Raw genomic sequence first — 16,545 nt, 5'->3', positions numbered from 1 at the left:
CACCTTGTCTGCAGTACTGACAAATACATGATTCAGGAACACATTCACCCAACTGTCAGTAATTGCATAGTGAACTGAGCAACAGCAGTATCTCCACTCATTTTAGTGATGCATTCAGAAGGATTAGGTAGAGCAGCTGGTATGATACCTGGCAAAGTGGCACTGTGTATCCTGACAAGTTAGCATATTTCAGACGTGGGCAGCACTGCAGCCTGCACATAGCAGTGTTAGTGCACAACAGGTAGCACACTGACCTTTGGTGCCGAAAGTCCCAAAGGCAATAAGTACTATTCCCACTCCAGATAATCAGATTGCTGAGACTGCAATGCAGTATTAGGGAGTGCTGTACTGTCTTGCATATGTGACATTAAACCAAGGTCCCATCTGCTTGAGCTGGTGATAGCTTGGTATATGTAAAATGTCCCATGGTACCTTTCAAAAAGAGTCGGAGAATTCCCAGTGCCCTGACCAAATTTCCCCTTGTAGGATAAATACCACCTCTGGTCACTCCTAAAAAGAGGACACTAGTCTAGTGGGACTAATGTGAACAAAGGATGGATAAATAAATAAATAAATCTGTACTGCACATGTCACAGAAGGAATATAAGGAAGAAGGTGCTGGCAGGTACTGTAATATAACTGCATTAGAAAAAGCACAAAATACCTCTTCCCAAAGGGAAATCTAAGAATGACTTGTGTAGTCACACATTATGCAAACAGAGGGAATCAATTTATTTATTTAATGTTTGTTAACCAGGTTAATGTTTGCTAACCAGGAAAGTGCACTGGTCCAAGGACCTTTTTCAGCCACCACCTGGGCCAAAATGCAAAGTACAAAATGAATAATGAACATGTACACACAATATAATGTGGTTTGAAGTATAGGAAAGTATTAAACATATAATTCATATTCAATCAAATAGAATATTATTAATTTTGACACATAGTTCAGTTGTACAAATGATGGCTACTTTCAGTAGAACAGACATTTACACAGCACAGTAGTGTAGCCGTAAACTTGGACGATAAAGCTACAATTCTAAAGAACAGTTAGAGAAGCAGTTGTAGAGTCAACACAATATAGTGATGGGCAGGATATGGTGCAGAGGTAGGAGAAGACAGTGAGAGAGGAAAAAATGTAAATCTCTGTTCCCCATTATGTTACTTTCTAACCTCCCCCCAAAAATTAAATGTATTAGTTTGTCAGTCCAGCATAAGTAAACGTAACAAGAGAGAATAAACTCAGGACATTAGTGACATTTCTTGCACACATTTAACTGTCTTTGTTATATGCTGTTATGACACAAGGCTACTCTTCAGAGTGCTGTGGGGGGCTGGGGGCACACATGTATGCTGACCATAGGAATAACACAAAAGGCATGTTATGACACAGGGCTATTCTTTCAAGTGCTGTGGGGGCACACATATATACTGACCATAGGAATAACACAAAAGGCATATTATGACACAAGGCTACTCTTTGGAGTGCTGTGGGGGCAAACATATATGATGATCATAAGAATAACACAAAAGGCACTCCTGGGTTATACTGAGGGTGCAGAGTAAGGCAACTGCACAACAGTATAACACCTGCCTGCTCTCATGTCCTGCCTGGGTTATACTGAGGGTGTATAATAAGACAGCTGCACAATGGTATAACACCTGTCTGCTCTCATGTCCTGGTAAGTAGAATGGCTGCACTAAGTATTATGAGTGGCATGGCTGGACATAGTTTGGGGACAGCTGTCCTTAACCCTTGTACACAGAAATGAGCAATGCATTTCAGAAATTTCTGGAGCTAGACAGTATTCCTGAGAGACAAAGTGCTCAGTTTCCATTCTGATATATCTGGAAGTGTATTTTAAAACTGGTACATGGTGAACTAAGACGTTGCACACAAGACACAACAGCATACTCCGTAAAGGTCACACTACATGCACCACTTCAAAATGTAGGCTTAATACAGAAAACACACTTGATTGTTCAGCTACAACAAAATCACAGCATTTATTTTACTTACATTGCCACAGAATTGTGCAACTGAATTAGTACCAGAAAAAGCCAAAATTATAAACTTCAGAATAATCTCTTTAAAGATAGATTCTGAATTTCTAAACAAAGATCAGTTTTGGACTGGACCACCAGTGAGATGATAATATCTTGATGATATTCATGCAGAATTTGAATGGGCCAGTACTTATATGCTTTGTTTTCTGGATCAGCCAGTCTGCATTTCTCACCCTGTTTACTAGTCAGTTGTATCACTCTGATGGAACTCCGTGGGGGAAGATAAGACTTCCAAAGGCTACAGTAGCACCTGCCTTTGGGAGCTCATCCATGGGGGACGCCTTCAGATAACGTTGAGTCCACCTCTATACCGATATATTTTTAGGACTTTAGACTTAAAACTGAATTGTAACCAAATCTTTTTTAGACTTTGTAGAAGCAAGTTCATTTTTAAACAGCACACATTCATGTGCACCAGTGTGCATCTGCACATCATCTGGGTTTTATACTCTGAAACTGACATCATAGTATGAAGTTCTGCCTCATTACAGCCTGGCAGCTCTTTATTAAGCTATATGGCTACCAGTGCAGTCAGCTGGTGCAAATGGGCATTGTGATGCTTCTGTGCTACAACAGGAGCGGCAAACCTGCATGGGGGAAGATATCATGCAGACATGAGCTAATCTGTGTGCTGTACATCTGTAGACATGTGTTAGAAGGGTGGTTGGTACTTCAGTAGATTTGCAGTACAGAACACTCCTTTCTGTAAAAGTGCATCTGTAACTGTGATATACAATAGTTTCTGAATACAACTTTGGTATGCAGTGTAGTGGGTTCTGAATTTATACTGTGTAAAGCTCACCTGGCTTTCTTTACTCAGATTACTTTTCTCCATCTCTTACAGCTATTTTGGTTCCCAATCTTTTGTACCTTATCGCTCCCCCTCATACGGCACTTATTACCTAAACTCTTAGTCTTCCTCCCTCTCTCACACCAGTAACAGCAATTCCTCATTCCTCCTCTGTCCATTCATCCTCCTGCCCATTTCCATAATTTCTCCTTTCATGGCTCTCTTATCATCTATTTTTAAACTACATTAATACTAGCCTGTCTGTAAATTATTACTAACCTCAAAAACACCCCAGTTTGTTATTTTCCCTGCAGCCATCATGCTATAAATGCATTAACTGTTATTGTATTTTATTTTTCTATTCAATAATTAACCAATATGTATTCATTTCTCTTTTTTTTTAGTCTTAAAGTGCTATGTTCATGTAAAAAATACTTTAAAGTCATGTAAATCAGCTCATGTATCGATGTTTTACCCTGCAATTATAAATGTGTATCATCTGTAACTTAAATGTGGTATTTTCTTCTTGTCTTCTGCTGAAAATGGGTTTTATACAATCAGATTTTTTGCACTAAACAAAGAGGAATAAATAAATAAATAAATCATAAAGGTAGCTCTTTTGCATATGTACTGAGCACCATATGCTTGCCTATTGTGCTCTTGCATAACACTTTTTCACTATGTAGTTCCCTTTGAATGAAATGTGCCATCGTAAGCAGCTCTGCTCACTGACTCTGTGCACTGTCAATCATGTTTATAACTCTCCCACTAAGTCACTAAAGTGATTTCTTGCCACTAACAGTAAGGAATCTGCTATTTGTAGAAAGTTTATTAAGTTGAATAAGAAAGTACTGCTCTCTTTTGCGGCTGTTATAATTTTTGACAGCTAGTTCTATTATTTTTAATATTCTTTGGCTGTAAAACATGCATGCATGTATAACATGTCAAAATACCCCATTGTTTTCAAATAATTCTATTTTCCTGGTTATGGCTGATTTTGATTTAACTATTTTAATTAATCTCATCTGCAGCAGAGCTAGCCACCTGGTGGTGTAAACCTTGGCTGCTGGTGTAAACCTTGGCCCTAGATGATTCTCACTGTTGAATTGACATCCCGAGTCCATGTGCAAAAATGGGAAAACAGGCTGAGGATGGATGGATGAATGGTCCGTTCTCAGTTTATTTATCTCTATAGCTCTTTAGTGTATTGTTCCTTCTGCATGCTAGATGTGATTACTTTATATTCTCACTTCAACTGGCTAATAAATTAAAAAAAAAGGTCTGTTGTTATTGATATGAACTTTTCTACTATCTCTGTTACCAGTTTTCCGGATATGGGCATTCTGAGGCAATGTAGAAATTGCCTCATGTTTACTGACAGCCCACTAATTCTCAAACAAACTGATATGGTATATGAGAGATGGATTTACACAATGCCAGAGGAGGCAAAGCTTTCATATAAAACTACTAATGCCAATCAGGTCGTCAGTAGTACACACACTGCACCCGTCAGACACAACTCAAAGCAGACACATAGACCCACACACTTAAATGTGACATTCCTAAACTCCAAAGGCCTCCTTAACAAAATACACATAACAAATACCATCATTGGCCCTGAACACACTCTTTCAAAACAACACTGACATCAACACATAGCGCCACATCTCGTGGAGCCTCTGCTTCTAAGCCCATAAGGCAAGTCACCACACAATCCAGCATTCTAATCATTGAAGACGTCATATACTGTCATTGTGAGACACACCGCTGTCCCTCTCACCAGGCTGAGTAAGGAGAAAGTGACAGTCAGCTGCTTATCAGGGGCCATGATCCACCATATTATCCAAGCAATCACGTCATTGGACTACCAGTACCAGTATGACTCAGTCATAGTCTATGTGGATGTAAATGACCTGAGACATACCTCCCTAGTTATATGAATAGAGACATCATGAAGCTCTCGGAAGGTATGTCCCAGGTGGGTATGAGCCTAGCATTGAGCAGCATTTTACCTTCTCCAAGAATGATACTACAGTATGAACAAATGATGACAGACTTTAATGATTGGCTTAGTTTATGGTGTCATTCTAAGGGGGTGCAATATTTGTCAGCATGGAAGGAGACGGTCAACAGATAATGCTGCTTTGCCAGGGATGGCCTGCACCTCTCCCCTCTAGGCTTTCGAATATTAGCTAAAACATTGTTGTCCTCCATAGTGTCTTTTTTAGGCAATGCCAAACTTAAAGTACTTCTGACATTGCAAATCAAGAAAATCTGAAGGTGTCATTGCTCAGTGCTAGGAGTCTAAACAAAAAACTCCACTCCCTAGAAGCTCTCTTCACTCTAGAAAGTACTGATGTCTGTGCAGTCACGAAGACATGGTTTAAAGCCACAGAGAGCACGCCGACAGTACAAGGTTATAATGCCTTCCACACATTTAGACCAGCTACTACACAGACATGGACTAAAGGTGGAGGTGTCTCGATTTACATAAAAACTAAATATGCCTCAAGGCTGGTCAAACAGGACAATGCACTTCACCTTCTCCAGGTTCAAATCACCATAGTCAAAATCCCATACCACTTCCTTGCAAGGTGTAGGTCCCACTCTATGACCCAGGAAACCCATACCATGTATTTAAACTTATTGGAAACACTCACCATCCACCTTAATACCATATTCATGGGTGACTTTAATTATCACACTGTTAATTGGGAATCCTATATGACACCAAACATACATGCACAGAGATTCCTTGATTTTGTAAACACAAACTCCCTGGACCAGACTGTCAATACACCAACCAGGGGTGCAGCCATACTGGATCTGATCCTCATTAATATGGGAGAGTGCTGCAAACCCCATAGTGTAATATCTTCTCTGGTAAGGTCAGACCATAAAGTAATCTCCTTTGAAGTACAAATAAGACCTGGACATCCAGCTAAACCTGGTATATCCAGGAATTACTCTAAGGCTAACTTCCTATTATTAATTGATAACTTGGCAACATTTCAAGCCCCCACATAACCTGACAACACATTTACCTACATTGAACTGCTCACAGAAACCCAATACAAGCATATTAATAGCTGCATAGAGGCAGCTGTGCCCACCAGGAAGAAGTACAGAACTAACTAAAAAAACAAGCCATCCTGGTGGACTCACAACATCAATATGCTATATAACAGGAAGAAGATAATCATGGCAAAAAATTAGGAGGTGCAGCATCCAGCAGGATAAAAGCACTCTCATCAAACTAAACAAACAACTCAAAGGACAAGTAACGTCTACCAAAGCCAAATTTGAGGTATATCTGGCCCACCAGGCCAAGGACAACCATAAGGCATTCTTTAGCTATGTCCACAACCTCAAAGGCAATACACAATTGTGTGCAGAACTCCTTGTTAATGTAACCACATATACTGAGCCAGAAGATATAGAAAACTTACTGGCCAACAAAATCAGCTCTGACTTTACCCCTCTCTTCCCCTCAACCTTCCCTCAGGAAATACCATCACATATAACTCCCCCCTCCCCACTATCACCAGTGAACAGTTCCTCAATGTTCTCTCTAAGGTCAAGAACACTGCACCAATGGTCCAAGACAATATCCCAGGATGCCTTCTAAATAATCTGAAACATGACCTATCAGGCCCTCTGGAATTGCTATTTAAATTTAGCCTCCAAATAGGCTTCATGCCTCATGAATGGAGAACAGTAACAGTCATCCCTTTGCACAAAGGTGGGCCATCTACAGACTCTGGAAACTACAGGCCCATAAGTCTCACTAGTGTCATATGCAAAGCCACAAAAAGAGAATGGAATGATCAGTAATGACATAGGAAACCTCCAAACAGTGGACCCCAACCCAATATGGTTTTGTCAAGGGCAGGTCATGCTTATCAGCCTGGTGGACTTCTTTGAGAAAGTCACCAAAGCAATGGATGAGGGCAAAAATGGTTCACACTGTCTACCTTGATGTGACCAAGGCAGTGGACATAATATCCCACTCAGGCATTGTTGACAAACATAAGAGGTTAAGTACAAACCTTTATGTCATCCATTAGATAGCCAGCTGGCTCACAGACAGGACTCAGGAAGTTAGAACTGGGGAGTCTAGCTCTACAAAGAATCCATTCACAAATGAAGTCCCTCAGAAATTGGGCCTAGGACCACTCCTTTTTTTTTTACTCAAATTAAGTCAAGGCCAATGTGAGTGGCCTCTAGCTGACTAAAGTTACAGATGATTGTAGACTAGGGGTTGTCATTGAATCCCCCACTGACAGAAATGTTGTCCAAGAAGGGCGGATGTAAACAAGCAACTGATGTCAGAACCATGGACTAAAACTAAATGCAAAGAAATGCATAATAGTAATCTTCAGGAAGTCATCCACCTCTGGTAGCTATCATATTGACAACACAGCCCTAAGGGTTGATACAGTAGTCAGGGACTTGGGGACACACATAGAAAGTAATCTAGCCTTTGACTGTCATATGTCCACAGTAGTGAGGAAATCATTCTATGTTGTGCAACCTATAAACAAACATATGGCATCTAATTCCAAATAAGTCATTGTTCCACTGTATTTGGCATTCATCAGACCTATCATTGAGTACAGTGCCCTTTTGGTATGTAAATAACAAGGTATATCCAACAATTAGAATGTCCAAAGAGATTCCTGACTAAAAGAATATAGGTCTTAAGTAAAATGTCCTATGCCGACCATCTCAAGGCCCTATCCCTGTATTCTGTCTCCTATGGGCTGTTGAACACAGATATATGCCTGGCATACAAGGCATTGTCAGACCCCTCCTTGATGGACCTCCTACATATCCACAAAACAAACAGCACCAGTATTACCCATTCTAAAGACTTAAACCTTGCTTGTGATATAAATAAGACCTGCTAGAGAGACAGGTATGTATCCCAGAGACTACCCCATTTCTGGAATAGGCTCCCCATCTATGTGAAGCAGAGTTCCTCCCTAACTCAATTCAAGTGTAATTTGTACAATTAGATGGGGAACAGGAAATTTGTCCCTGGTTTGGCACCTATGTCTCTAATAGACAGAAGCAGCCTGTAAATGACTCATCTCCCAGACCTCTGCTTGTAAGGTTTCATCTTCCAAAAACACTTACCAAGGTTACCAGAACTCGTCAGAGATTTGGGATGCATGGCTAAGCTTAAAATGGCCCTAGTGGTCATTAGCCTAGTAAACACCTATGAACCTATGAATGAAGCCTGACTTCTAATGCCAGAAATCCCTCCTATATAGGCAAACCTGTGCTTTATCACTATTTTAAGTTTCTATTTGATTCTTTGGGTTTATTCTTCTGCATTAGTCAGGTTTCATTATTATTACCTGTATAACCTTCAAGTTTGCCCTCTAATTAGAGATGCAACAAGTCAGCCCTATGACTACACCTGGAATCATCCCTTACCTTTAATAAACACTTTGATAAAACTAAAGAGAAAATATGTATTACTTTCTATTCTGGGCCAGGAAAATATCCCACTTTTTATCCTATTCTGACAGAACCACCATAGGAAAAAGGGTTCTTCTCTCATAGCTGGAATATATTTTGCCACTTATTGTTGCTGCCACAAAAAGAATGAGTATGCTATCCAATCTTTTCAAATACATTTGTTTATTTTATTTATTTACTGACATTTGTTTACTAGGAATGTCTGACTGTGTACATGTGCCCTTTTTCAGTGGTGGCCCAGGGAGAAAAGCTCCAAGGTATCATATTTAATGCAATTAATATTTACAATAATACGTTTTATTATGCAGTTTCAGTAAATACATAGCATAATAGTCAGTATAATAAAATTTGTATTGATATTTACAAACATTAAATGTAAAAGCTTTATACAGAGACTTTACAGATAGAATAGTGGTGTATAAGATAGGAGTAATTTAAGGAATACTATAGAGTGAGGTATTAGAGGGGATAAGCAAGTTTGAGTGTTAAAACAGAAGTTTTGGAATAGTAATTTGTTTGTGCTAATTAGAAGTAGGTATATAGTTTAAGAAGTGCAATAAAGTGAGGTATTGGAAGGGGATAAGCAGGTAAAGTGATTTAGTGCTTTAAAGGGAGGTATAAGAAAGATGATGTAGGGTGTTAGAGAGCTATGTCTCAGAGGAGGAGCAGAGACAAAGAGTGGAGGCAGAGAGGAAGTGTTTTACTGATGGTTTGAAAAGATGACAGTGTGTGATAAATCTGACTGATATAAGAATTTTATTCCACGTTCTAGCTACACTGTTGGAGTAGAGACTGACCCCAGCAGCCCCTTGTGGTTTGTAGATGGTAAGCAGTTTATTATTTGACCAAAGGGGAAGTATTGGAGTAATGGTCTAATTGTTAGGCAGGTGGATGAGGTAGGGATCATTTTATTTTTTAAGGTGAGCTTAGTATAAAATAAGTGTTGAGGAAGCTGAAGTCAGTTAAGTATTTTGATTGCTAAACAGTAGTGGGGATAAAGGTTTGTTGCAAGCGAATCTGGTAACTTTGTTATAACACTGTTCAAGTTTAGAACTGAATAAGGCTTCTAGGTTGGTCACGATAAGGGCTCCATATAGGAGGGAGGTTCTTTACTCTCTGTAGGGGGGACTAGTTTTTGATGGGTTTCCTTGATGCTGTTGTGGATATGTAAATCATGTTTAAGACTGTCATCAATTGTTATGCCAAGTAGTTTTGTATGTAAGGTAACTTCAGTCATAATGTAATTGGAAATGGATTTTGGAAAAAAAGAGAAGTAATTAGTTTTTTGGGGATTTAGTGACAGGTTACTATCCTGTAACCAACTTTCAATAGAGTTAAAGCTTCTTGAGCATGTAGATTTATCACTCTCACCTCCCCCAAGACAAGAAAATCATTCTCCAATGACAAAAAAGACAAATAGTGCTGTCAAAGGGCTGATCTTTTATTGGTCCCTTAGTTATTTAAACTGCTGCACTGTGATTCCTTTACTCCTTTAGGTGGTGGACACACCCCAAAGGTATCCTCCTATAACCTTAGAAGGCAGGACCTCTGCTTGAAACTCCAATAACCAAACTTCAGCGTACCAACCAATGTTTCTCTACACTTGTCCAAAGCTATGGGAACCTCTCCCTTCTTATCTCTAAGAAATTGCATCTTACCCATTATTCCATGCAGAGTAGAAAGCCTGCCCTTTAAACCACTCTAAATGTAAATGCTATTATTCAGGATAGATAAAATAACACCTTTATTCACGTATGTTTACATAATAATTACCACATATGATGTTCAGCTGTCAGTAGGTTATTACTTCAACTCTTTTATCTTCTATGCTAACATTATTTATTTATTATTTATTGATATCTGATTACCTTCAACCTGCAACTCACCTTCCTCAGTTCCTAATCACTGCAGCCCTTGATTATTAAAAAAAAAAACATTTCTGTGCTTAATGTATACATGTAAATATGTAATGTTGACATAATTTGTTTTATTCAACTCTTTAAGTTCATAAGTTCATGAGTTCATAGGTGTGTACTAGGCTAAAGGCCCTTGAGCCTTTACAAGCCTAGCCCATAGAAGTGCCTTGGTATCATATCACTCAACGTTAGTTCCCAGTGCCTCTATCAAGCAGAGCCACTGGAGTGATCCCCGGGGTGAACTTTCTATTTCCCATCCACTCATCAAGATTTCTCTTGAAGAGGGCCAGTGAGATGCTCTGTTTGACATGTATAAGAAGTCTATTCCAGAGCATGGGCAATCTCTGGGTTATGAACCTGTCCCTTCAGCATGTTCTGTTGATTGTGGTAATGAGGTTGAGGCCTCTGGAGTGTGTGCTGCAGAGAGACTGGGATTTCTTTAGCTATATCATTTCTAACAGAGCTGGGTTAGACATGGCTTTGTAAGTCAAGCAGAGTTCGCCTCTTAGTAGATGATATGAGACAGAGAATAGCTGGAGTTTTTTGAGTCTGTCCATGTAGGACATGTGTTTAAGGCCTAGGATCCTCTTCATGAGGTACTTTTGTGGCCTTTCCAGCTGTTGCATGTGTCTAGTGAGGTACATGCCAAATGGGGCATTATACTCGATGATTGGCCTAATGAGGGAAGAGTATAGAGAGATGATGACCTCTTTCTTCCTGGATGCAAAACCCTTGGTAATGAGATGAGCCACATAGAAGGACTTTCTGACTACAGTGGCAACGTGGTGGTCGAAGGAGAGGTTGCTGTCAACCTGTGTCCCCAGATCTCTTAAAATGCCTTCAGTGTTCAGTAGGCTCCCATCGATGTGGTAATTAGTGGGAACTGAGTTTTTCCCAAAGGGGATGATGGCGCATTTTTTGGCATTAAGCTTAAGGCCATGGTTTTGACAACAGTCATTGGTCTCAGTGAGGCCTTTCTGTAGGATGTCTGCATCACTTGAGGAATTAATAATGGCTCTCAGCTTGTAGTCATCTGTGAACTTGGTCAGCCAGAGTCCCTCTGTGTTGGCTTGAATTTCTGAGAAGTAGATGCTAAACAGGAGAGGACCCAGGACCGATCCCTGTGGGACTCCACTCGTGACTGGTCAGCAGTCTGACTTGGAGTCCTTTACTCCCACACTGTGGGTTCTATTTGTGAGCCAATTTGCAACCCACCTAGTGATAAAGGGGTTGATGCCTAGTTTGGTGAGTTTATCAATAATTCCTGAGTGGGAATGGTATCAAAGGCCTTGGCCAGATCGAGATAGGCTGTATGAACTGCCTTGCCCTCATCCACAGCTCTGGTGACTGACTCAAAGAAGTCAACCAGGTTGAGCAGGCATGATCTACCTTTCACAAAACCAAATTGTGTGGGATCTAGAGTTTGGATATTGCCTATATCCTTGTTAATTAGGTCCATGATGATGCACTCTATAGCCTTACATACTTGTCAGGCTAATGGGGTGATAATTCCCAGGGTATGTAGTCGTTCCCCCTTTGTGGAGAGGGATGACTGTAGCAGTGCACCATTTGGTAGGGACATAGCCTGAAGTGAGGTTGTGATTGAACAGGGCACACATATGTGGCACCAGTTCACTTTGTAGTTCATGTAGAACACATCCAGGGATAGTGTCGGGTCCCATGGAAGCTGTATTCTTGGCCTTGAACCATGCAGCTTTAACCTGTGCTGCAGTAATGCTGGGTGCCTGGCATTCCTCCAGTATTGTGATTGGTCCTTTAAGGAGGGAGAGAGGGGTAAAGTTAGCACTGAATCTGTCGGCCAGTATGTTGGCAATATCTGTTGGCTCAGTATAGGAGGTACCATTGTGTAGTAACTCAGAGCAAAGCTGGGTATTGCCGTGGAGATTCTTGATATAACTATAGAAGGCTTTGTGGTCATTTTTAGTGTCTGCCACAATTCTACCTTCATAGCTGGCTTCAGAGGTTTTCATGAGGGATCTCAACATTTTGTTGAGGCTAATAAGGGAGTTTTTCCAGTCTTGTGACTTCACCTTTTTATGCAACAGTTTCTTCCTTCTGTTGTAGAGTTTATTAATGGCAGGGGACCACCAGATTGCCTTCCTTTTTTTGGAGGAGTATATTGCTGAACTGTATTACAGTTGTTCAGAATAGGATGTCAGTCCAATGCAGAGTGCATACAGAACCATAATACACATCCCATACACATACATACCCACAGATAATTGATAGTATCACCAATTCACTTACTGGCTTATGTTTGCGGTGTTTGAGAAAAAACAGATAACACACTAAAAATCCATATGGACAAAGGGGGCCCATGTAAACTCCACAGGCCAGAAACAAAACTGGGAAGTCAACCACTATTGTTATATGATTTATTTGTTTTACTGTCACTAAACTGACTACTCTGTTTTGTCTTTTAGTCTTAAATTTGTCAAGACTTAGTGACACCTGACTGCTGCCTGTGATAATAAACTCTAGATAATCTAATATACAAATGTGATATCTAACCAGGCAATATTCTGATGTTGCCCTGCTTTTCTAGAGGTAATTGCCTCGTTTGGGTTCAATTATTTTGCCTTTTGTGAAGAATCAGTTTGTGAGTGTTTTCAGTAGTAGGTAGTACAGCAGTCATCTAGTGAAATGCAGCTTACACTCAGCACTACAAGCACTGTAGAACTGTTTCTATATAGGGAAGACCATCAATGCCCTTAGAAGTAGAGCTTATCAGCACTTTTATGACATTAAGAAACATGACTTGAAGAATGTTCTGGAAGTACATGTTATAAACAATGAGGGACATAGTTTTAAGTTTACAGTATTAGAACAAGTAACATTGGGTGATAGAGGTGGGCCATTGAATGACTATTTGGAATCCAGGGAATTAAAGTGGCAATTGAGAACTAATGCCACGCAACAACCCAGTCTAAATAGTAGTCCTATCTATAAGTTCTAGCTTCAGACTAAAAACTGATGGATATATGTAAATATATTAGTTAACATCACTTACACAGTTTTTTCAAAAGTTTTTAAAGAATTTTAAAGTAATCATACTTATATGTTATTTAATATTTTTTGTAACCTAAATCTATAAGAATTTTATAGTTGCATATGATAGTATGCACTACATGAAATCATTTACGTGGTACTTGTATTTTGAGAGTTGTATTCCTTTTAGTTAATTGTCAGTGATGTAATTCATTAATTATGTTAAGTAGGGGAAGGGTGTGTATATATAGGGTCAGCTTTTGTAATCATTTCATTCTGAAGAAGTTTTTATTTAGAAGACGAAAGCGCTTAATAAACTACACTTTGTGGATTCTGGTGTGCTTCATCCTGTATGACAGTGAGAATCTTCCATTAGGATAGTCCAATTGTCGACTATTATATCTCTAATTATGTTATGTTCCTAAAAGAAAGTAAGCACTAAAGCTCTTGAAAAATAAATGTTATTTGCATTTTTTAGCTTGTTTAGTATGTTGTATCAAGCAGGATAGTGGGCATAATTAATTAATAAGGTTTTTAATGAAGTAATATATATGCATATAAAAGAAGTGATGTCATGGTTTTAAAACTGTCTGAGGAAGTTTAATAGAGTTTAAATGAAAGCGCTTACGGATTACTGTGTTTTTATTTTATTTATGTAAATAAAGTGTGTGGCTTGGTGCAACATCGAAGGATTTGTTCTTTCAGCTTACTGGTTTCTGGTTCATTTTGTTTTTGTACTTCATAGACTGACAAGTATAGTTGCCCCAACACCAATGTTCTTATATACATATTTTAAATTAAGTGAAGGGCAAACATCAGTGTATATGCATGTATTACAAAAAACACATGATTATGTGTTTTTTCAGTCATTGGACACTTCAAAACAGTTTCCCCACTCTCAACTAAAATTTCCACATTCTTGGTCTTCTTAAAAACAAAATTCGAGAACCTTCCTATCACTTATGCTAAGTCATTATTGCATAAAACTATCTTCCACGTATGTTTAATAATCCTCATAATGCCCATGCTGCCTACTGTTAGAGGAATAGATAAACATTTGTCGTAATCCTTTTCTGTTTGCTGTGACAGACAGCCAAACAACTAAGGTAGGGGGAACCTTGAAACCCTCTTACTGATAGCTTCATTAGCAAGAGCCATCAGTTTGGCTCAAGAATATTGCCCATCAGCAAACAAATCTACTAAAGTCTATACCTCCACTGCAAAAATTGTCCTATCAGTTGTTAATCTGGATGATTTTATACACTGGCTTTTTACGTTACATTTCATATGACATAGGTAGGGACTCTGAAAATGGGGGTAATTACTAAAAAGGTAGATTTAAGATATACTTCACTGTCAAATATGTCACCTGACACATACATTTTGGCATTAATACCTATAATGTTAAAATTTAAACCTTGTCTTTTATGAGTAAAATGAATAATTCAGTAGCAGTGTTAAAATATTCCATGAAAGTACTTAATGCATTTACATCAGCTTTCCATACACAAATATCGTTTATATAATGTTTAGAAAAAGAAATATTTCTAAAAAGTGAATGCTTGTACAAAAAATCAAATTTCCACCATATAAGAACAAAATGTAGAAAGACTGGGATTGCTTTAGTCCCCCACTGCTACCCCTTTCATCTGACAATAAAATTTGCCATTAAATATAAAAAAGTATTAGCTAGCAAATGATAAAGTATCGCATGTACAGTATTAATCTTGGTATTACTAAAACATTTTGCTCACTGAGGAAAGCTCTAATATACTCTATACCATATCCTGAGGAAGAGAGGTATATAAAGACTCGGTGCAGCTGTTTTATTAAATCGTGCCTTTCATGTACTTAGTAGTGTGTGTTTATTTGTTAATAATTTTGCTGATTTACATACTTCCATTATGTGCCCCCCATGATGCTCACTCAACTGTTTGAATTTTTGAGTTTCTCCATACAAACATTTTATATGCAGGTTCTGGTGCCTATGTTGTTATACTCATAAGGTCACCAGAACAGATTCTAAATGTGGTCTTATTAACTCACTATAAATCACTATAAAGTGGGACGATAATGGTTCATTTTTTGGTTAATGATTCTTGTTAATTTTATCATTTCTCTGATTAGCTGCATAAAAAAATCAGGGTTTTGGGGGAGACAGAGGTTATCCCAGCACTCAGGGAGTAAAAGTCTGTTAACTACTCATGCATAACTATTGGAGGATCACCAATTCACCTATAGTATGAGTTTAAAACATGTGTGGAAACCAAAGTACCTGTGAAAACATACATGAACCCAGGAAAGATTTGCAGACTCCACACTGAAGCCACCCCAGCTAAGAACCAAACTGGAGACTAAAGCATGCACTGTGAGACATCAACGTTTACTAATGTACCACTGTACTATCTAGTGATTTGTGTTCTTCTTGAAAACCATCCTGGAATACCACCTACCCCAGTTTTTGGTTTCTAATACTGCTCCCTTACCTTTGCTATCTTACTTTACTATCAGCAGGTCTATTTCCTCTTCTGCTGATACCTCTACTTCCCCATGGCCCTTGCCCATTACGTGGCCCATTACGTGGCTATTTCCTGCATTGATATTTTTCCTAAATGCATTATTCTGCAAATTTTGTATTGAACTTAAACTTGCATGTTTAGACCATTCTTTCATGTGGTATCAGTTATGTTGCATGACTAGGTTCTTTATGACATAAGTAAAAAAAATAAATCCTTCCATACATTCTACCAGGTTAGTTATAAAGACAGTCACAAGGGCAATCCAAGAACTGATCTTCTAATACTTGACTAGTCAGCATCCCTTCATCCAATTAATTATATTTAATCAAAATCTCTGTAGCCTAATATCTAGTCAGTGTTTCTTTATGCTACCCCTCACATTTGGTATTAAAGCAAATAGCTTAAGTCTAAGTGGTCCATGTCCAGTTTCTCTTTCTTGTCTAATGCTCTTTCTTGTGGTAAAAAGCTGGCCAGTTGCACACTAGTGATTGCACATATTAGTGCCAATCCCTAGGGTTCTGAATGCAAGCCTGTCACTTGTGCAAGTGACAAGTACTCCTTAGAGGCATTTAAAAAACTTTTGTGTTAGAAGCTGTTTGTACAATAATGACTGCTTTATCTCTTGCTTACTATTCAGAATTGTCTTGCTATGTCGGAAAATTTAACTACCTAGAGTTCTCAGTACAACTGTTTTATACGCACACACACACACACAAACACACAAGCACACACACACACGCACACACACACACACACA

This window comes from Protopterus annectens, chromosome 1.part1 (assembly GCF_019279795.1).
Source record: "Protopterus annectens isolate FY-2018-M chromosome 1.part1, PAN1.0, whole genome shotgun sequence".
Taxonomy (NCBI): Eukaryota; Metazoa; Chordata; order Ceratodontiformes; family Protopteridae; genus Protopterus; species Protopterus annectens.
This window is presented reverse-complemented; position numbering follows the sequence as displayed.